Below are 23,789 nucleotides of genomic sequence, written 5' to 3'. Positions count from 1 at the left end.
ATCATGCTTAGGAACAGCCCTTAGTTAGCTATGGTATATTGGCCAAATACCATAACCCCTGCGCCTTAATGCTTAATAATAGCAGTCAAACAAGTTACATTTACATCCATTGATGGAAAATTATCTCGTGAGTTTAATAAGGTCAAATGATCTTTTCTCTTGCAACATATTCAAATTATTTTATTGCACCTTGTCATAGCTGGCAATAATTATTATTTTGAGGGAAACCGAATTTTGCTTCGAACGTCATTACAAGTTACTATGATATTCCTTCTTAAATGTCTCGATAACGTTATGGCAAAAGGGTTTATTGTATACACATGGCAACATCCTCTTTTGCGTTGAAAACGTTTTTGGCTAGTTTTCAGGACTTTGGTGTAGGTTTTGACAATCATTGTTTTAGAAATGTCAGCTTGCCTGGCAACCCTGCAGAAATATAACAATGAAAATAGTGGAGTGTGGACGTAGCTACTTCCTGTGTTTTTTGCTATTTTATTATAGGTAGCAAAGTGGACAAATATATCCGTTTCCTGTATAAAGAAATGTATAACATTTTCATAATTTTAGAACATGCTTTGAATATATTAGTGTGTTCGAGTAGAGCAGTATGCATATCACGGAACTGTTTTGAACGCCCTAGCTAGCTACATAGAAAAACAACTGGGTTTTGAAGTACTACTCGTTCGAGACAACGGTTAATAAGACGAGGAAAGTGTAGCAGAGTGTTAGGTGTGACAATATTGCAGTACCAAGGTACACGGGGGGACCTTGAGTGGTGTCTGAGTATGTTGAGTGGTGTCTGAGTATGTCACACACGTAACTCCACAGAGTTCCTGAGCAACGCCGCGGGAGGAGAGAGCTGTCAACCGGGCAGCTGAGACGTGACGTGGACATTTTATCCGACAATTTGGTGCAAATGTCATAGCCAACGTGTATTGTTTTGCTCTTTGAGGAAAGGTTGGAGAGGTATCCCGAAGTGGCGGGGTGGGAGGGAACGAATTAACCAGGGAAGCATATATGGTAATATAAACTACAAGGCAAGAGCGCATTCTCTGCCTTTTATTCCAGTGTTTGACAGAACTGTCGATACTAGATAGCTACTTCACTTACCAAGTTGGAGCTCGGAGTTCGGGGTACATTGGTGCTATAGCTACACAGGACCAGCTGACTGATGCGACTATGTTTTATTTGATGACATGAAGTCAGCCCTATAACGCTTGCTGATTGAGTGCACGTCCCCATCAAAGAAATAGCTCTTGGTAAGACCTTGGCATAATGTCAAATATTGATTTATTTGTCTGTAGTGTGTGATACATTTATTTGCCTTCAACATAGTTGATTGTTTGTGCGTGTGTGTCAGTGTATGTATTTGTTCCTTCCTTTTATAAATGTTCCTTTGTATAAATGTCTGAATCAGTTTTGTATTGTACATCTGATTTGCACATGTATTGCTGTCTTATTACTATGTTATAGGCGTTTTCTGTAGCCTATGTCATTGATATCAAGATCAGGATTTACAGATGAGCTGACATAATACTACTCGTCTGGATTTAGATGAATATCAAAGAAACAAATACAGTCCTGATTGACAGGATTATAAAGAGAGTCAGGTTTTCTTCTAAAACTGAATTTCTGTGACCCAGCTAATCCCTCTTCTGGTTATTGTATATCTGATCATTCATGCCACAAGAATCTCAGTAGGGTAAAAACAAGGTCATACATTATTGTAGCATGCAACACCAAAGTGAAGTGTGCAAAGTTGTACATACGCAGAGCTTTTCCAATAGGATTAACTCCATGACACAATTTTCACTTTTTAAAGTATATGTTTTGGCTGCTCATCATGTCCAATATTCAGGAGCTCTTGTTTTGTTTGCCTGTGAACTTCTCTTCTGACTGGCTGAACTCGGGGGGGGTGTAAACTGTTGAACACTTCGACCTGACAATTTCTAGAGTGACCTGAATCCTATTGACATGACACTCACTTGGAAATAGCCTTTATTTAGATGACACAGATCAATAGGGAGGGCCTAGATGTTTTGTTCATCAGTACTAAGGAGGTATAAAGTCAATCATAAGGTAATATAATGAATGGTAAGAGGCTGACATACAATTTTGTTTTTATATATATATTTTTTTATTTCACCTTTATTTAACCAGGTAGGCTAGTTGAGAACAGGTTCTCATTTGCAACTGCGACCTGGCCAAGATAAAGCATAGCAGTGTGAACAGACAACACAGAGTTACACATGGAGTAAACAATTAACAAGTCAATAACACAGTAGAGAAAAAAGGGGAGTCTATATACAATGTGTGCAAAAGGCATGAGGAGGTAGGCGAATAATTACAATATTGCAGATTAACACTGGAGTGATAAATGATCAGATGATCATGTACAGGTAGAGATATTGGTGTGCAAAAGAACAGAAAAGTAAATAAATAAAAACTGTGGGGATGAGGTAGGTGAAAATGGGTGAGCTATTTACCAATAGATTATGTACAGCTGCAGCGATCGGTTAGCTGCTCAGATAGCAGTTGGTGAGGGAGATAAAAGTCTCCAACTTCAGCGATTTTTGCAATTCGTTCCAGTCACAGGCAGCAGAGTACTGGAACGAAAGGCGGCCGAATGAGGTGTTGGCTTTAGGGATGATCAATGAGATACACCTGCTGGAGCGCGTGCTACGGATGGGTGTTGCCATCGTGACCAGTGAGCTGAGATAAGGCGGAGGTTTGCCTAGCATGGCCTTGTAGATGACCTGGAGCCAGTGGATCTGGCGACGAATATGTAGCGAGGGCCAGCCGACTAGAGCATACAAGTCGCAGTGGTGGGTAGTATAAGGTGCTTTAGTGACAAAACGGATGGCACTGTGATAAACTGCATCCAGTTTGCTGAGAAGAGTGTTGGAAGCAATTTTGTAGATGACATCGCAGAAGTCGAGGATCGGTAGGATAGTCAGTTTTACTAGGGTAAGCTTGGCAGCTTGAGTGAAGGAGGCTTTGTTGCGGAATAGAAAGCCGACTCTTGATTTGATTTTCGATTGGAGATGTTTGATATGGGTCTGGAAGGAGAGTTTGCAGTCTAGCCAGACACCTAGGTACTTATAGGTGTCCACATATTCAAGGTCGGAAACATCCAGTGTGGTGATGCTAGTCGGGCAAGCGGGTGCAGGCAGCGATCGGTTGAAAGGCATGCATTTGGTTTTACTAGCGTTTAAGAGCAGTTGGAGGCCACGGAAGGAGTGTTGTATGGCATTGAAGCTCGATTGGAGGTTAGATAGCACAGTGTCCAATGACGGGCCGAAAGTGTATAGAATGGTGTCGTCTGCGTAGAGGTGGATCAGGGAATCGCCCGCAGCAAGAGCAACATCATTGATATACACAGAGAAAAGAGTCGGCCCGAGAATTGAACCCTGTGGCACCCCCATAGAGACTGCCAGAGGACCGGACAACATGCCCTCCGATTTGACACACTGAACTCTGTCTGCAAAGTAATTGGTGAACCAGGCAAGGCAGACATCCGAAAAACCGAGGCTACTGAGTCTGCCGATAAGAATATGGTGATTGACAGAGTCGAAAGCCTTGGCAAGGTCGATGAAGACGGCTGCACAGTACTGTCTTTTATCGATGGCGGTTATGATGTCGTTTAGTACCTTGAGTGTGGCTGAGGTGCACCCGTGACCGGCTCGGAAACCAGATTGCATAGCGGAGAAGGTACGGTGGGATTCGAGATGGTCAGTGACCTGTTTGTTGACTTGGCTTTCGAAGACCTTAGATAGGCAGGGCAGAATGGATATAGGTCTGTAACAGTTTGGGTCCAGGGTGTCTCCCCCTTTGAAGAGGGGGATGACTGCGGCAGCTTTCCAATCCTTGGGGATCTCAGACGATATGAAAGTGAGGTTGAACAGGCTGGTAATAGGGGTTGCGACAATGGCGGCGGTTAGTTTCAGAAATAGAGGGTCCAGATTGTCAAGCCCAGCTGATTTATACGGGTCCAGGTTTTGGAGCTCTTTCAGAACATCTGCTATCTGGATTTGGGTAAAGGAGAACCTGGAGAGGCTTGGGCGAGGAGCTGCGGGGGGGTTGGCCGAGGTAGGAGTAGCCAGGCGGAAGGCATGGCCAGCCGTTGAGAAATGCTTGTTGAAGTTTTCGATAATCATGGATTTGTCGGTGGTGACCGTGTTCCCTAGCCTCAGTGCAGTGGGCAGCTGGGAGGAGGTGCTCTTGTTCTCCATGGACTTCACAGTGTCCCAGAACTTTTTGGAGTTGGAGCTACAGGATGCAAACTTCTGCCTGAAGAAGCTGGCCTTAGCTTTCCTGACTGACTGCGTGTATTGGTTCCTGACATCCCTGAACAGTTGCATATCGCGGGGACTGTTCGATGCTATTGCAGTCCGCCACAGGATGTTTTTGTGCTGGTCGAGGGCAGTCAGGTCTGGAGTGAACCAAGGGCTGTATCTGTTCTTTGTTCTGCATTTTTTGAACGGAGCATGCTTATCTAATATGGTGAGGAAGTTACTCTTAAAGAATGACCAGGCATCCTCAACTGACGGGATGAGGTCAATGTCCTTCCAGGATACCCGGGCCAGGTCGATTAGAAAGGCCTGCTCACAGAAGTGTTTTAGGGAGTGTTTGACAGTGATGAGGGGTGGTCGTTTGACTGCGGCACCGTAGCGGATACAGGCAATGAGGCAGTGGTCGCTGAGATCCTGGTTGAAGACAGCGGAGGTGTATTTGGAGGGCCAGTTGGTCAGTATGACGTCTATGAGGGTGCCCTTGCTTACAGAGTTAGGGTTGTACCTGGTGGGTTCCTTGATGATTTGTGTGAGATTGAGGGCATCTAGCTTAGATTGTAGGACTGCCGGGGTGTTAAGCATATCCCAGTTTAGGTCACCTAACAGAACAAACTCAGAAGCTAGATGGGGGGCAATCAATTCACAAATGGTGTCCAGGGCACAGCCGGGACCTGAGGGGGGTCGGTAGCAGGCGGCAACAGTGACAGACTTATTTCTGGAGAGAGTAATTTTCAGAATTAGTAGTTCGAACTGTTTGGGTATGGACCTGGAAAGTATGACATTACTTTGCAGGCTATCTCTGCAGTAGACTGCGACTCCTCCCCCTTTGGCAGTTCTGTCTTGACGGAAGATGTTATAGTTGGGTATGGAAATCTCTGAATTTTTGGTGGCCTTCCTGAGCCAGGATTCAGACACGGCAAGGACATCACAGGGTTAGCAGAGTGTGCTAAAGCAGTGAGTAAAACAAACTTAGGGAGGAGGCTTCTAATGTTGACATACCAAGGCTTTTTCGATCACAGAAGTCAACAAATGAGGGTGCCTGGGGACATGCAGGGCCTGGGTTTACCTCCACATCACCCGCGGAACAGAGAAGGAGTAGTATGAGGGTGCGGCTAAGGGCTATCAAAACTGGTCGCCTAGAGCGTTGGGGACAGAGAATAAGAGGAGCAGGTTTCTGGGCATGGAAGAATATATTCAGGGCATAATGCACAGACAGGGGTATGGTGGGGTGCGGGTACAGCGGAGGTAAGCCCAGGCACTGGGTGATGATGAGAGAGGTTTTATCTCTGGACATGCTGGTTGTAATGGGTGAGGTCACCGCATATGTGGGAGGTGGGACAAAGGAGGTATCAGGGGTCTGAGGAATGGGACTAGGGGCTCCATTGTGAACTAAAACAATGATAACTAACCTGAGCAACAGTATACAAGGCATATTGACATTTGAGAGAGACATACAGCGAGGCATACAGTAAACACAGGTGTTGAATTGGGAAAGCTAGCTAAAACAGTGGGTGAGACAACAGCTAATCAGCTAGCATAACAACAGCAGGTGAGATGGCATTGACTAGGCAACTCGGCCGACAGATAAAACAAACAAGCAGAATGGAGTACCGTGATTAATGGACAGTCCAGCGTGCATCAGCTATGTAGCCAAGTGATCAGAGTCCAGGGGGCAGCGGTGGATGGGGCAGGGGGGCTGGGCTGGCGAGTGTTATCCAGGTTAAGAGAACTAACAATGACTAAATAGCTTGTAGCTAGCTAGCTGGTTAGCTTCTGGAGGTTCTTGAGTGTGTTCTAAAAATAAAGATAATATCGATTCCGTATCACATTGGGTGAGGCAGGTTTCCGGAAGGTATAAACAAAAGAAAATTTAAATCGGGAAGAGATAGAGTACATATGGGCCACTGCGTTTTTGGGACGCGGCGATGAAGACGGTTAGCAGGCCTGTGCTAACAAGCTAACAGATTAGCAGGCCGGGGTAAACAAGGTAGTAGTTAGCGGACCTGGGCTAAACAAGCTAGCAGTTAGCATGCCGAATTAGCAAGCAAGGAGATAGCGAGGGCTAGAGAGTTAGCCTTTGGAGGACGTCGCGATGGGGTGAGTCTGTTTATTCCTCTTCATGCGGTGATATCGATAGACCGGTCGTAGTCAGGGTATTGTAGCCCAGGAGTATGCTAGGAGCTCTGGCCGGGCTAGCTTCAAGCTACGTGGGTGGAAACGCTAGCCAGGAGTAATCAACCAGGGTTGCTGTTTAGCTCGATAGCTAGTTGCGAAGATCCAGCTGAAGAATGTTCCGTTTGTGGTGGGAATCCGGGGGTAAAAAAAATGTAAATAGGTCCGTTATGCTCTGGTTAGCGTCGCATTGTTTGAACTGGCGAGAGCTTTCCGAGCTAAAGGTTAGTTGATGACCGGTTAGCTGAAGACCGCTAGCATAGCTGGTAGTTAGCTGGCTAGCTTCAGTTGAGGGGGTCCGTTGAGGGGGTCCGGTTCCGAAGTAAATATAACTACTTTAGGAAAAGTAGCTACATTGGCGGGTTGCAGAAGAGTATTTGGAAGCTTAGGTTTAGCAAAATGTTTTTAAAGATATGCGAAGAAAAAAATATCTAAAAATATCTAAAACGGAAAAGAGACGATATTTACAGAGAGACGATACGACAGGACACTTACTGCTACGCCATCTTGGGGGGACAAGAGGAATGTCCAGAGGAATGCATTGACCCAGGCTGTGTCAGTGGATTAATGCACTATACAGTACTATGAGCTGGTGGCAGCATTCATTCTATCTTTGTGCATTCCTAAGTAGAGCCAGTCATGAGCTAAGTGGGACTGAAAAAATAGTGGGAAATTCAGCAACTTGTCAAGGACAAAGAAAGTTCACTTAAAAAATGCTTTTTCTGTGGGTTTAAAACAAATAATTTTGGGGGGGAGGTTCACTACCATTGTCCTTGAAGAGTTGCTGCATTATTTCTTCCTTTTCAGTTTGCTCCTCTGTACAGTGTGAGCTAAGCTCAGAGAGAGAGAGTAGATTGAATTTTACCTAGTTATGCAGTCTCAGTGACTCACCTTTACTCAGCAGGTCCACACACTGATGAAGAGATCCGAGGTCACTGCCTGCCGTGCGGTGGCCTCTAGCCAGGTGTGTGTGTGTGCATGTGCGTGTCTGACTATGCTTGCAGTTAGGGTGTTTGTGTGCTTCCCACTGCTGTGATGATCGTTGTTCCACCGTTGCTTCGGTTTCGGTATAATTATAAAGCAAATCATTTGATAATTTTTTTGAACATGAAATGTTTTGTAAAATAAGGACGTTACAATGATATTAGAGCTTTTTAATTCAAAAGCCAAAAATAGTGAACATTCAATTGCCAAAATATTGAAGATATTCCATTGTCTCTGTCAGGTCCTGGTTTGGTGGATATCAATAAAAAAAAAATTAAAAAAGGAAATTACTATGAAATAATAAAACATTTCAGTTGTGTATTTTTCTTAGTTTTTATTTGATTACTTATTTGTCTCTTCTCAGCTCAGGCAGTAGCAGTCAGCCAGTCAGGCCATCTAACGTTTTAGTCATCCAATTTAGCTGGCCTGCCTAAGTATGTTGCAGAGCTGTCTGACAAAATAATGTTACTAGTTATTCAAAGTAAATAAGGTATACTTTTATGAACTGCATCTGTCCCTGTGGATGTTGTGTTGTGTACAATTCCTCTCTCATGCGGTGTATGCGGTCTGTGTGTATCTGACCTAACGAAGCATGCGCAAAAGTGTATCCGTCCAGAGATCTGTAGACAATTACAAGACAATCATGTCTATGCCCTTACAATGGGAGTCGTTATTTTGGAAAGCTTTTGGCGAGAGTGAAACCTCTCGCTTCGCCTCTTCCTCTCTGATCCGTCAATGAGCCAGAAAAAGCTGGTGCAATGGATTATGGTCAATGTGGTTATTTACCACGTTTCTGCGCTGAACTAGGTTTAATATTTGCTTAATGAAAACTACAACTCCCTTTAGCCCAGCGTCCCACATAGTTCACTTTATTTCTCAGATTTCTCTTGAGAATGATTTGATTTCTCTGAAGAGAAACGAAATGGGTTTCAGGTAGTTAAACCAACGGCGGCCAATTAGTTCTTTAATAACAGAAAAAATTATGGTTAATCTCTTAGCACTAGTAGAAACTCCTAAGATTAAGTCGTCCAGAGCTGGGTAGATGTCATGGTAACAAACTATAGTTTTGGCAAGTCGGTTAGAACATCTGCTTTGTGCATGACACAAGTAATTTTTCCAACAATTGTTTACAGACAGATTATTGCACTTATAATTCACTGTATCACAATTCCAGTGGGTCAGAAGTTTACATACACTAACTTGACTGTGCCTTTAAACAGCTTGGAAAATTCCAGGAAATGATGTCATGGCTTTAGAAGTTTCTGATAGGCTAATTGACATAATTTGAGTCAATTGGAGGTGTACCTGTGGATTTATTTCATGGACTACCTTCAAATGCAGTGCCTCTTTGCTTGACATCATGGGAAAATCAAAAGAAATCAGCCAATACCTCAGAAACAAAATTGTAGAACTCCACAAGTCTGGTTCATCCTTGGGAGCAATTTCCAAACGCCTGAAGTTACCACGTTCATCTGTACAAAAATAGTTTGCAAGTATAAACACCATGGGACCACGCAGCCGTCAATACCGCTCAGGAAGAAGATGTGTTCTGTCTCCTAGAGATGGACGTACTTTTGTGCAAAAAGTGCAAATCAATCCCAGAACAACAGCAAAGGACCTTGTGAAGATGCTGGAGGAAATAGGAACAAATGTATCTATATCCACAGTAAAACAAGTCCTAGATCGACATAACCTGAAAGGAGGCTCAGCAAGGAAGAAGACATTGCTCCAAAACCGCCATTAAAAATAGCCAGACTACGGTTTGCAACTGCACAGATCGTACTTTTTAACCATAATGACCATTGTTATGTTTGGAAGAAAAAGGGGGCGGCTTGCAAGCCGAAGAACACCATCCCAACCGTGAAGCACGGGGGTGGCAGCATCATGTTGTTGGGGTGCTTTGCTGCAGGAGGGACTGGTGCACTTCACAAATAGATGGCATCACGAGGAAGGAAAATTATGTGGATATATTGAAGCAACATCTCAAGACATCAGTCAGAAGGCTAAAGCTTGGTCGCAAATGGGTCTTCCAAATGGACAATGACTCCAAGAATACCTCCAAAGTTGTGGCAAAATGGCTTACGGACAACAAAGTCAAGTTATTGGAGTGGCCATCACAAAGACCTGACCTCAATCCTAGAGAGATTTGTGGGCAGAACTGAAAAAGCGTGTGCGAGCAAGGAGGCCTAAAAACCTGACTCAATTACACCAGCTCTGTCAGGAGGAATGGGCCAAAATTCACTTATTGTTGGAAGCTTGTGGAAGGCTACCCGAAATGTTTGACCCAAGTTAAACAATTTAAAGACAATGCTACCAAATACTAATTGAGTGTATGTTAACTTCTGACTTTAGGCTACTCATTCTCATCAACAGGAGATTGTTTGTTGTTACTCGCTTGTATCATTTTACAAAATCAGCCTGGGGTCAGCCTGTCCTTGCTCAGACCATACGCAGTACACTGCATCAAATTGGTCTGCATGGCTGTCGTCCCAGAAGGAAGCCTCTTCTAAAGGTGATGCACAAGAAAACCCGCAAACAGTTTGCTGAAGACAAGCAGACTAAGGACATGGATTACTGGAAACATGTCCTGTGGTCTGATGAGACCAAGATAAACTTATTTGGTTCAGATGGTGTCAAGCGTGTGTGGCAGCAACCAGGTGAGGAGTCAAAAGACAAGTGTGTCTTGCCGACAGTCAAGCATGGTGGTGGGAGTGTCATGGTCTGGGGCTGCATGGGTGCTGCCGGCACTGGGGAGCTACAGTTCATTGAGGGAACCATGAATGCCAACATGTACTGTGACATACTGAAGCAGAGCATGATCCCCCTCCCTTCAGAGACTGGGCCGCAGGGCAGTATTCCAACATGATAACGACCCCAAACACACCTCCAAGACGACCACTGCCTTGCTAAAGAAGCTGAGGGTAAATGTGATGGACTGGCCAAGCATGTCTCCAGACCTAAACCCTATTGAGCATATGTGGGGCATCCTCAAACGGAAGGTGGAGGAGTGCAAGGTCTCTAACATCCACCAGCTCTGTGATGTCGTCATGAAGGAGTGGAGGAGGACTCCAATGGCAACCTGTGATGATGGTGGCCACACAAAATATTGACACTTTGGGCCCAATTTGGACATTTTCACTTAGGGGTGTACTCACTTTTGTTGCCAGCGGTTTATACATTAATGGCTGTATGTTGAGTTATTTTGAGGGGACAGCAAATTTACATTACAAGCTGTACACTCACTACTTTACATTGTAGCAAAGTGTCATTTCTTCAGTGTTGTCACATGAAAAGATATACTGAAATATTTACAAAAATGTGAGGGGTGTACTCACTTTTGTGATATACTGTATGTAAGAATGCTGTTCATCGACTACAGGTCAGCATTTAACACCATAGTAACCTCCAAACTCATCAATATGCTCGAGACCCTGGGCTGTGCAACCCTCGACCCCGCCCTGTGCAACTGGGTCCTGGACTTTCTGATGGGACGCCCCCAGATGGTGAGGGTAGGAAACAACATCTCCACCCCGCGGATCCTCAACACTGGGTGCACAAGGGTGTGTTCTCAGCCCCCTCCTGTACTCCCAGTTCACCCATGACTGTGTGGCCATGCACACCTCCAACTCAATCATCAAGTTGGCAGACGACACTACAGTGGTAGGCTTGATTACCAACAACGACGAGACGGCCTACAGGGAGGAGGTGAGGGCCCTCGGAGTGTGGTGTCAGGAAAATAACCTCACACTCAACGTCAACAAAACAAAGGAGATGATTGTGGACTTCAGGAAACAGCAGAGGGAGCACCCCCCTATCCACATCGACCTGACAGTAGTGGAGAAGGTGGAAAGTTTTAAGTACCTCGGTGTACACATCACGGGACAACCTGAAATGGTCCACCCACACAGACAGCGTGGTGAAGAAGGCGCAACATCGCGCCTCTTCAACCTCTGGAGGCTGAAGAAATGTGTCTTGTCACCAAAAACACTGACATCGCCTGGTACGGCAACTGCTCCGCCCACAACTGTAAGGCTCTCCAGAGGGTAGTGAGGTCTGCACAACGCACCACCAGGGGTAAACTACCTGCCCTGCAGGACACCTACACCACCCGATGTCACAGGAAGGCCAAAAAGATCATCAAGGACAACAACCACCCAAGCCACTACCTGTTCACCCCGCTATCATCCAGAAGTACAGGTGCATCAAAGCTGGGACCGAGAGACTGAAAAACAGCTTCTATCTCAAGGCCAACAGACTGTTAAACAGCCATCACTAACATTGAGTGTCTGCTGCCAACATACTGACTCAAATCTCTAACCACTTTAATAATTAAAAACTGGATGTAATAAATGTATCACTAGTCACTTTAAACAATGCCACTTTATATAATGTTTACATACCCTACATTACTCATCTCATATGTATATACTGTACTCTATACCATCTACTGCATCTTGCCTATGCTGTTCGGCCATCGCTCATCCATATATTTATATGTACATATTCTTATTCATTCTTTTACACTTGTGTGTAAAAGGTCATTGCTGTGAAATTGTTAGATTACTTGTCAGATATTACTGCATGGTCAGAACTAGAAGCACAAGCATTTCGCTACACTCGCATTAACAAATCAAATCAAGCATTTCGCTACACTCGCATTAACATCTGCTAACCATGTGTATGTGAACAATAACATTTGATTTGATTAAAACACATAAGATGTATCTATATATGGAACAATTCACATTTAAAAATGTTGACCAATCAATTGGTCGAAAGAACAGACGATTCTCGTTGAGCAAGATTTGTTTCGGGACAGCCCTAGGTTCTACACACACATTCAGGTGTGCAAGCTAAAGAGAGAGAGTGTAAATTACAGAGCAGAGGGGAAAGAGAAAATCAAATCACTCCCCTGGATGTCACCCTGCATAGCCACAGTGTTCCTGAGCTCATTAGAAACAGAGCTGAACCTCAAGAGTGGGGGGTCTGACAGAGAAGGCGAAAGAGGGAGAGACAGCGAGAGAAATAGAGAGAGGAGCAAACACACAAAATGATGCAACTAACATTCTCTCTCTCTCTCCACCCTCTCTCCTTTAGTCTACTACAGTGATGGACAAAAGCCTCAGATCAGATTAAAACAGCCCTTTCCCTTCCATTAGATAGCTTCATTCCAGACTGAACCTCAAACTGTCAAAATTAGATATACTGTAGGTGCTCATTACTGGACTGAAATGAGAAGAGGCTGAAACGAATGGGGCAAGCATTCCAATAAAATTACATTTCTGATAATTATCATTAACAGTGCTTGCTGAAACGTCTGTATACTAATGACAGACCTGCAAGTCTGGCTCCCTGAAACTGTGATACAGCCCATTACTGTGATCAGGGTACAATGAACAATTTGTTAATTTCTTCTCGTACCTCAATGAGGCTGCTATCCTAGAAGATAAAGTAGACTAGACCTGAAGGCATTTCTGTTCTGCTTAAAATGAACATTTGCTGATTCATTCTTTGAATTAAGCTGTTATGTTTATTGTTTGTTTCCTAAGAAACATTTCATAACTGACTTTCAAAAAGGAAGACACAACTTGCGTACATCCTGTAGTATTAAGAAAAACACAAAGCAAGCATTTCAATACTCACCAGGGCTATAAATTAGCTGGAGCTCCCAAATGTAAAAATATTTAGTACCAGAAAAAGAGATTGATTAAAATGTATTTGATTTAGATATAGCCTACATTAGTCCAATATTAGTCTGATTAATCAGGCTTTTATACACAATTAATTGGTATATACACCCTGAGAAACCTGTGCAAAATTTTGTAAATGTTCCTTATTGAGAAATCATGTGACTAAACTGAATAAAAAGAAGAAACTACACTATGAAACAAAGATAAATTAAATAAAGAATGATAGTAAGAAGTTTTGGGGCACCTTAAATGAAATTCTGGGGAAAAAGGCAAACTCAGCTTCATCATTCACTGAATCAGATGGCTCATTCATCACAAAACCAACTGATATTGCCAACTACTTCAATATTTTCTTCATTGGCAAGATTAGCAAATTTAGGCATGACATAACATCAACAACTGCTGACACTACACATCCAAGTACATCTGACCAAATTACAAAAGACAAGCGTTGTAATTTTAAATTCCATAAAGTTAGTGTGGAAGAGGTGAAAAAATTATTGTTGTCTATCAACAAGGACAAGCCACCGGGATCTGACAACTTGGATGGAAAATTACTGAGGATAATATTGCCACTCCTATTTGCCATATTTTCATTTTAAGCCTACTAGAAAGTGTGTGCCCTCAGGTTTGGAGGGAAGCAAAAGTCATTCCGCTACCTAAGAATAGTAAAGCCCCCTTCACTGGCTCAAATAGCCGACCAATCAGCCTGTTACCAACCCTTAGTAAACTTTTGGAAAAAATGTGTGTTTGACCAGATACAATGCTATTTTACACTAAACAAGTTGACAACAAAGTTTCAGCATGCTCATTGAGAAGGACATTCAACAAGCACAGCACTTACACAAATGACTGATGATTGGTTGAGATAAATTGATGATAAAAAGAGTGTGGGGGCTGTTTTGTTAGACTTCGGAGCGGCTTTTGACATGATCAATCATACTCTGCTGCTGGCAAAACGTATGTGTTATGGCTTTACACCCTGCTATATTGTGGATAAAGAGTTACCTGCCTAACAGAACACAGAGGGTGTTCTTTAATGGAAACCTCTCCAACATAATCCAGGTAGAATCAGGAATTCACCAAGGCAGCTATCTAGCCCCATTACTTTTTTTCAAACTTTACTAATGAATTGCCACTGGCTTTGAGGAAAGTCATAGTGTCTATGTACAGTGGGGCAAAAAAGTATTTAGTCAGCCACCAATTGTGCAAGTTCTCCCACTTAAAAAGATGAGGCCTGAAATGTTCATCATATGTACATATGTACATCCAGAAAATCACATTGTAGGATTTTTAATGAATTTATTTGCAAATTATGGTGGAAAATAAGTATTTGGTCAATAACACAAGTTTATCTTAATACTTTGTTATATACCCTTTGTTGGCAATGACAGAGGTCAAACGTTTTCTGTAAGTCTTCACAAGGTTTTCACACACTGTTGGTGGTATTTTGGCCCATTCCTCCATGCAGATCTCCTCTAGAGCAGTGATGTTTTGGGGCTGTTGCTGGGAAACACGGACTTTCAACTCCCTCCAAAGATTTTCTATGGGGTTGAGATCTGGAGACTGGCTAGGCCACTCCAGGACCTTGAAATGCTTCTTACGAAGCCACTCCTTCGTTGCCCGGGCGGTGTGTTTGGGATCATTGTCATGCTGAAAGACCCAGCCACGTTTCATCTTCAATGCCCTTGCTGATGGAAGGAGGTTTTCACTCAAAATCTTACGATACATGGCCCCATTCATTCTTTCCTTTACACGGATCAGTCGTCCTGGTCCCTTTGCAGAAAAACAGCACCAAAACATGATGTTTCCACCCCCATGCTTCACAGTAGGTATGGTGTTCTTTGGATGCAACTCAGCATTCGTTGTCCTCCAAACACGACAAGTTGAGTTTTTACCAAAAAGTTATATTTTGGTTTCATCTCACCATATGACATTCTCCCAATCTTCTTCTGGATCATCCAAATGCTCTCTAGCAAACTTCAGACGGGCCTGGACATGTACTGGCTTAAGCAGTGGGACACGTCTGGCATTGCAGGATTTGAGTCCCTGGCGGCGTAGTGTGTTACTGATGGTAGGCTTTGTTACTTTGGTCCCAGCTCTCTGCAGGTCATTCACTAGGTCCCCCCGTGTGGTTCTGGGATTTTTGCTCACCGTTTTTGTGACCATTTTGACCCCACGGGGTGAGATCTTGCGTGGAGCCCCAGATCGAGGGAGATTATCAGTGGTCTTGTATGTCTTCCATTTCCTAATAATTGCTCCCACAGTTGATTTCTTCAAACCAAGCTGCTTACCTATTGCAAATTCAGTCTTCCCAGCCTGGTGCAGGTCTACAATTTTGTTTCTGGTGTCCTTTGACAGCTCTTTGGTCTTGGCCATAGTGGAGTTTGGAGTGTGACTGTTTGAGGTTGTGGACAGGTGTCTTTTATACTGATAACAAGTTCAAACAGGTGCCATTAATACAGGTAATGAGTGGAGGACAGAGGAGCCTCTTAAAACCTGTTAGGGCTAGGCAGAATACTGCCCCCTTTGGATGAATTGCGTGCCCATAGTAAACTGAAAAGAAATCTGTCCAAAATTGCTAATATATGCATATAATAATTATTATTGGATAGAAAACACTCGAAATCTTCTAAAACTGTTTGAATTATGTCTGTAAGTATAGCAGAACTCACAGGGCAGGCGATCTCCCAAACTAGTTTTGGAATCATGAAAGTTGGGGCAACATTGACGTCATCGCCCCCACCCTTCCCAACCAGCTATGGATCTGGAGACACTTTCTATGTCTTCCACTCGATGTCCTCATTCAGTACAGCGTTTAATTGTGCAAATCCCGCGAGTTTTGACCCTTTGGGAGGCAAAAGAGTGAGTGTCGCGAGAAAATACCTGCGAGTTAGGGCGCGAATTGGACAAAGCCCTTCCTTTGTTCCAGCTTGCCTCAGAAGAAGTATGATTGTCCGGTTGAATTGAGAATTGTTTTGTACGTTTATAACATCCTAAAGCTTGATTCTGCACTTAGTTTGACCAGTTTAGTCGACATATAATATGTAATTTTGAAGTTTTGATGCGCAACTGTTCGGGACCAGAAGTCATTTTGGATGCATTTCAGCTGGAACTCGTAGCATATGCTACTGTAAGGACACACCAACTGAAACCAAACTATATATTAGGTAAGTATGACTCCTTCCACTACATTCTGATCGAAGACCATCAAAGGTAAGGGAATATTTATGTTGTAATTTTGTATTTCTGTTGACTCCAACATAGCGGAGAAATATTGCTTACGTCTGAGCGCCGTCTCAGATTATTACATAGTGAACTAATTCTGTAATGTTAAAAATAAATGTGGCACAGCGGTTGCATTAAGAAGCAGTGTATCTTTCTAACTATATGTAGAACATGTATATTTAGTCAAAGTTTATTATGTTTATTTCTGTTATCTGGCGGTGCTATCTATAATTTCTCCGGATATTTTTGAGCATTTTCTGAACATGGCGTCAATGTAAACGGAGATTTATGGATATAAATGGCATATTATTGAAAAAAACATAAATGTGCTGTGTAACATGTCCTATTACTGTCATCTGATGAAGATTTTCAAAAGGTTAGTGAATTATTTTTCTTTTAATCCTGTGTTTGTGATTGCATCTTTTGTTCGACAAAATGGCTATATATCGTCTGTGTCTTTGTGATGGTTTGACATAAATATGTGCTATGTTTTCGCCGTAAAACATTTTAGAAATCTGACACGCTGGGTAGATGAACAAGGTGTTTATCTTTCATTTGAGCTATTGGACTTGTTAATGTGTGTAGGTTAAATATTTCTAAGAATATTTTTGCATTCTGTGCACCACTGTTTCAGTTGAGCGGGGGGGTGTGGTACCCCTTGGGGAACATGTACCATCAACAGGAAGAAGAAGTTACAGGTCTGTGAGAGCCAGAAATCTTGCTTGTTTGTACCTATGATAAAAATTACAGGCCTCTCTCATCTTTTTTTGTGGGAGAACTAGCATAATTGGTGGCTCACTAAATACTTTTTTTGCCCCACTGTTTTTGGATGACTCAACACTATACTGTACATGTCAGCAACTACAGCGACTGAAATGACTGCAACACTTAACAAAGAGTTGAAGTTAGTTTAAGAGTGTGTGGTAAGGAATAAGTCAGTCCTAAATATTTCTAAAACTAAAAGTATTGTATTTGGGACAAATCATTCACTATACCCTAAACCTCAACTAAATCTTATAATAAATCATGTGGAAATTGAGCAAGTTGAGGTGACTAAACTGCTTGAGTTACCCTGGATTGTAAACTGTCATGATCAAAACATATTGATACAACAGTAGCTAAGATGGGGAGATGTCTGTCCACGATAAGGCGCTGCTTTGCCTTGACAGCACTATCAACAAGGCAGGTCCTACAGGCCCTAGTTTTGTAGCACCTGGACTACTGTTCAGTCGTCAAATACCTGAATGTATTTGCATTGTGATTGGTCCCTGAACCCCAAGACTCTATTTTGAAATAAATAAAAGCCTCCTTAACCTCATAGTCCGACCCATCCCGGATCCGGTATCGTGACTACAGCTCAAGCTCATTAGCATAACGCACAATGCGAAAAAATATTCCTAAAAATATTTAACCTCCACACATTAACAAGTAAAATAGCTCAAATGAAAGATAAACAAGTTGTTTATCTACCCAGCAAGTCAGATTTCTAAAATGTTTTACGGCGAAAACATAGCACATATTTATATTAGATCACCACCGAAACAAAAGTCCCAGAAAAAATAAAATTTAAAAGTAGGATTAAAAAATAAATAATTCACTAACCTTTTGAAAATCTTCATCAGATGACAGTAATATTACATGTTACACAGTACATTTAATTTTTTTTCAATAATATGCTATATAATATCCATAAATCTCGGTTGACGACATTTTAAAAAAAAACATGCTACTCAAATGTCAGGAGAAATGATGATAGCTCCGACAGATAACGTCAGATAACAAGCAATAAATATGACTAAATATACATGTTCTACATATATTTACAAAGATACACTTCTTCTTAATGCAACCGCTGTATTACATTTATTTTTAACGTTACAGACATCGTTCACTTGGCTATACTAGGAGTCGGCGCTCAGATATTAGCAGTACGTTTGGAGTCCACAGAAACCCAAAATAACCACATAAATATTCCCTTACCTTTGATGTTCTTCCATCAGAAGACGTAGAAGGAGTCATACTTACCCAATAAATCGTTTGGTTTCACGTTGCGTGTCCCTGTATTAGCATATGCTAACTGCTTCAGCTGAAATGCATCAAAAATGACTTCTGGTCCAGCACTCTTGCGCACCAAAACTTCCAATTTACATATTATATGTCGATTAAACTGGTCAAACGATGTGCAAAATCGAGCTTTATCCTGTTGTTAGCATGTAGAACAAAGGACAGCGCTAACAGACAAACCGGCTTCAAATGCTGCATGTTGGAAAAAGACGTACTCCAAATCGGCCGCGCGCAATAGAGTGCCCGGTTTTGAGAGGGACACGCGGAATTTCGCGCGACAAAGGTGCAGGGCTCGTGCGATTCTCACAGTGAACGCGCCATTTGAAAGCAGACATCGCGCTAAACTGATAGAGACTGTTCCTGGATCCGTAGCTGCCTGGGAAGGGTGTTGGCGATGACGTCAAAGTAGACCCAACTTTTCTATTGTTGTGTTTGGGAGAATGGCTCTCCTGAGAGTTCTGCTTTACATACAGACATAATTTAAATGGTTTTAGAAACTTTAGAGTGTTTTCTATTCAATAATAATTTTTATATGTATATATTAGCAATTTTGGGAAAAAATATTTTCAGTTTACTATGGGTACGCACTTTCTCCAACAGGGGCAGTATAGAGCGAGAGTTCTAAGAGGTTAAAGGTGCAATCAGTAGTTGAAACAATAACAAAGCGGCACCCCCCTGTTTCTGTAAAAAGCTGAGGAATGACAGTGAGTGACTGTGTGACTAGCACCCATTGTCTCTCTCCTCCCTGCTGTAGCAACCACCACAGAACATCAACCATGTTGACTGAAATCCCTAATTTGTTTGGGAAAAACGTTCCCTATTCTCTGAACCCTCACTCTCTTTACGTGACACATGTATGCATTACATGCAAATGACCAATAGGGCCTGACCTATAGCATATCATAATCACACTAATAATCTGGTTATAACAAACCCCAAACACTGTAGCACATGTAACAGAAAAGTGGATGCAGATGACATGACAAAAAACTCGAAATGGGGGTATGTTTGGTCACTATAAGGAGGTAAAGGGGAAGTCAGATGTGTGGAATACATTTTGACTAGTTGTGGAAAATATGTAAAGAAAAATAAGTTAAGGAGCAAGTGCTGACCGTTTGGAACAACATCAACAACACAAAATAGTTTTTTAGAGGCCATGCAATTCAGTACTCATTTATAAAACAAAAGCAACTTAGATCAAAAGAGTCCATATTAACAAAGGAAATTGAAGGACTAACAGTACAGTTAGATAGCAATAAAAACCTGTACCATAGAGGCACAGAATAAGTTAGAGGAAAAACTAAAAGAAATGGAGGAACTTATTCAAGAAAGATCCAGGGTAATATATTATAAAAATAAAGCGAACTGGACGGAATATGGGGGAAAATGCACCAAATTATTTTTCAATCTTCAATATAGAAATGCTACCAAAAAAAAGTATTGTAACTTGTTACAAATGATGGAGTCACGCATGATTCACCAAATTATATTTTGGAGGAAGTAAAGTACTTTAAGAATATGTTTTCGTTTCAGTCTCCTCCATCTCCACTAACCGAAGCTAATTGTATGGCTTTTTTTCCTAATAATAATAATGTAAAATGAACATCTGTGCAGAAAGACTCATGTGAAGGCCAAATTACAGAGGAGGAACTTCTTGATGCAATTAAAGCCTTTATGGCTGGGAAAACTCCAGGGCTGGATGGCATACCCGTGGAAGTATACCAAACTTTTTTTGATATACTCAGAGGACCATTATTAGCATGTTTTAACCACTCCTATATGAATGGCAGTTTATCGGACAACCAACAAGAAGGTCTGATATCATTATTACTGAAACAGGACCAAGTGGTATATATAAATTTAATAAATTGGAGGCCTCGTACACTTCAGTGTTGTGATGCAAAAATCCCATCTAAATGCTTAGAGTTTAAAAAAGTATTGTCAGATAGTATTCATCCTAATCAAATCAGTTTTTTTTACATGGATGATACATTGGAGATAATATAAGACAAGTACTGGAAACAATAGAATACTATGAAATATCGGGGACACCAGGCCTGGTTTTCATAGCTGATGCTTTTGATAAAGTATGGCTGGAGTTTATATATAAATGACTAGAATATTTCAATTTTGGGGAATCTCTTAATGGGTTAAAGTTACAGTGCCTTGCGAAAGTATTCGGCCCCCTTGAACTTTGCGACCTTTTGCCACATTTCAGGCTTCAAACATAAAGATATAAAACTGTATTTTTTTGTGAAGAATCAACAACAAGTGGGACACAATCATGAAGTGGACTTTTAACAAATCAAAAACGGAAAAATTGGGCGTGCAAAATTATTCAGCCCCCTTAAGTTAATACTTTGTAGCGCCACCTTTTGCTGCGATTACAGCTGTAAGTCGCTTGGGGTATGTCTCTATCAGTTTTGCACATCGAGAGACTGAAATTCTTTCCCATTCCTCCTTGCAAAACAGCTCGAGCTCAGTGAGGTTGGATGGAGAGCATTTGTGAACAGCAGTTTTCAGTTATTTTTTTTAAGGTATAATTTTAGTGAATGATATCATAAATAGGACTGGTGGAGTTGTGTCACACAAGCAGCTAACACAGACGCCGGGAAATGTCTGCTCTACCCAAAATTACAACAAACTAATTGCAGCATTACCACAAAAATGGAAAAGGCAAGTAGAAGGGGAATTAAATAAGGAACTTTTCTGTCTGCCCTGCATTAAATAACATAAAAGGTTAAAGAAATGTGTGATAAATAAAAACATATACCAAATTGATTTAAGGACCAAAAAATTGACAGCTGTGCCATATAAATTGCAAAATAGTTGGGAAGAGATTTTCGATGTACCCATTCCACATGGTTTATGAATTGACACGCAAAACCAATTCGAATTTTTCTATTTAAATTACTATACAAAATTATTGCAACCAATAGAATATTATATATATGGCGATACAATCTTCCCAGCTCTGCAGATTTTGCTGTGAGGAGGCAGAGTCATTAGATCATTTATTTTGGTACTGTCCATATGAACTTGTTTTTGGTCACAGGTCCAGGAATGGCTGAAGAATTGCAACATTTGCCCAGAACTAATGCTGCAGTTAGCAATACTGGGTGATTTGAAAAGTCATAGTCAATCAATAAATAATATAATAATTATTTTAGCTAAATGTTTTATCTTTCACAGTCTGTAGAAGCTATGAGAGTTGAAAGGTTCAGTACTTTTGTGAAGCATCACAGCACAGTTGAAAAATATATGGCAAATAGAAATCCAAAATGGATGGTGTTAAGAGATAGATGGGAGGGATTGATTGGAGCTTAAGGGTGGGACTAATAACAAGATAACCAATGTAAAACATATGGGGTCTGAAAAATTAATATAGATTCAGAAATGTAGTGAAATAGCACAGTTACAAATCGAAATCAAACTGGATGGACATCAGAATTAGAGGAAGGACTAAAAACAAACAAAATATAACTATTGTAAAATAGATTGTGTCTGTAAAATGTGTATAATATGTATGTAATATAATAAACTGAAGGTAGAAGCCTAACACTGAACCAAAACCGGCTGCGCGCGTGCGACATCGTGTGCCATCGTGCATACATTTATTTTGTCCCCCTACACCAAACGCGATCACGACACGCAGGTTAAAATATCAAAACAAACTCTGAACCAATTACATTAATTTGGGCACAGGTCGAAAAGCATTAAACATGTATGGCAATTCAGCTAGCTAGCTTGCACATGCTAGCTAATTTGTCCTATTTAGCTAGCTTGCTGTTGCTAGCTAATTTGTCCTGGGATATGAACATTGAGTTGTTATTTTACCTGAAATGCACAAGGTCCTCTACTCCGACAATTAATCCACACATAAAACCAAATCGTTTCTAGTCATCTCTCCTCCTTCCAGGCTTTTTCATCTTTGAACTTATATGGTGATTGGCATCTAAACTTTCATAGTATTACCACGACAACCGGCAAAAAAGTTTGCCTTTAAATCACCCACATGGGTATAACCAATGAGGAGATGGCACGTTTGTACCTGCTTCTATAAACCAATGAGGAGATGGGAGAGGCAGGACTTGCGGTGCGATCTGCGTCAGAAATAGGAATTACTTCTATTTTAGCCCTTGGCAATGCAGATGCTCGTTGGCGCGCGCGAGCAGTGTGGGTGCAATAATTGAATAACATGGATTTCTAAATATATTTTGCAACACTCGCGCATGCGACGTGTCTGGTCTGGTCAGCATGTAAGTGTTATTGTTTTGTGTTGTGTTATTAGTTTACTCCAATTGGGGGAAGTGTGATAAGGTTTGCGGGGAATATCAATGGTATATTCTAAAAAAAAAAGTATGTATATCTACAGTGGGGAGAACAAGTATTTGATACACTTTTTATTTTACTTATTTATTTCACCTTTATCTAACCAGGTAGGCTAGTTGAGAACAAGTTCTCATTTGCAACTGCGACCTGGCCAAGATAAAGCATAGCAGTGTGAACAGTGTGAACAGACAACACAGAGTTACACATGGAGTAAACAATTAACAAGTCAATAACACAGTAGAAAAAAAGAGAGTCTATATACATTGTGTGCAAAAGGCATGAGGAGGTAGGCGAATAATTACAATTTTGCAGATTAACACTGGAGTGATAAATGATCAGATGGTCATGTACAGGTAGAGATATTGGTGTGCAAAAGAGCAGAAAAGTAAATAAATAAAAACAGTATGGGGATGAGGTAGGTAAAAATGGGTGGGCTATATACCGATAGACTATGTACAGCTGCAGCGATCGGTTAGCTGCTCAGATAGCAGATGTTTGAAGTTGGTGAGGGAGATAATTAGTTCCAGTCACAGGCAGCAGAGAACTGGAACGAAAGGCGGCCAAATGAGGTGTTGGCTTTAGGGATGATCAGTGAGATACACCTGCTGGAGCGCGAGCTACGGGTGGGTGTTCCCATCGTGACCAGTGAACTGAGATAAGGCAGAGCTTTACCTAGCATGGACTTGTAGATGACCTGGAGCCAGTGGGTCTGGCGACAAATATGTAGCGAGGGCCAGCCGACTAGAGCAGGTCGCAGTGGTGGGTGGTATAAGGTGCTTTAGTGACAAAACGGATGGCACTGTGATAAACTGCATCCAGTTTGCTGAGTAGAGTGTTGGAAGATATTTTGTAGATAACATCGCCGAAGTCGAGGATCGGTAGGATAGTCAGTTTTACTAGGGTACGTTTGGCGGCGTGAGTGAAGGAGGCTTTGTTGCGGAATAGAAAGCCGACTCTAGATTTGATTTTCGATTGGAGATGTTTGAAATGAGTGTGGAAGGAGAGTTTACAGTCTAGCCAGACACCT

At 41.7% G+C, this 23,789-nt stretch overlaps 1 protein-coding gene across 2 annotated transcripts in view; it reads left to right on the top strand.

Annotated features, from left to right (window-relative positions):
* The first annotated feature begins 496 nt into the window (after positions 1–496).
* Positions 497–23,789, top strand: part of furinb (furin (paired basic amino acid cleaving enzyme) b) — a 212,393-nt gene continuing 189,100 nt past the window's right edge. For both annotated transcript variants that reach the window (XM_029667831.1, XM_029667830.1), the window contains exon 1: positions 497–1,259. The gene's annotated coding sequence lies outside the window, so the exon portion shown is untranslated. The remainder of the gene's footprint in view (positions 1,260–23,789) is intronic.

Source organism: Oncorhynchus nerka, linkage group LG9a (genome assembly GCF_034236695.1).
Source record: "Oncorhynchus nerka isolate Pitt River linkage group LG9a, Oner_Uvic_2.0, whole genome shotgun sequence".
In the NCBI taxonomy this organism is placed as follows: Eukaryota; Metazoa; Chordata; class Actinopteri; order Salmoniformes; family Salmonidae; genus Oncorhynchus; species Oncorhynchus nerka.
This window is presented reverse-complemented; position numbering and strand designations above follow the sequence as displayed.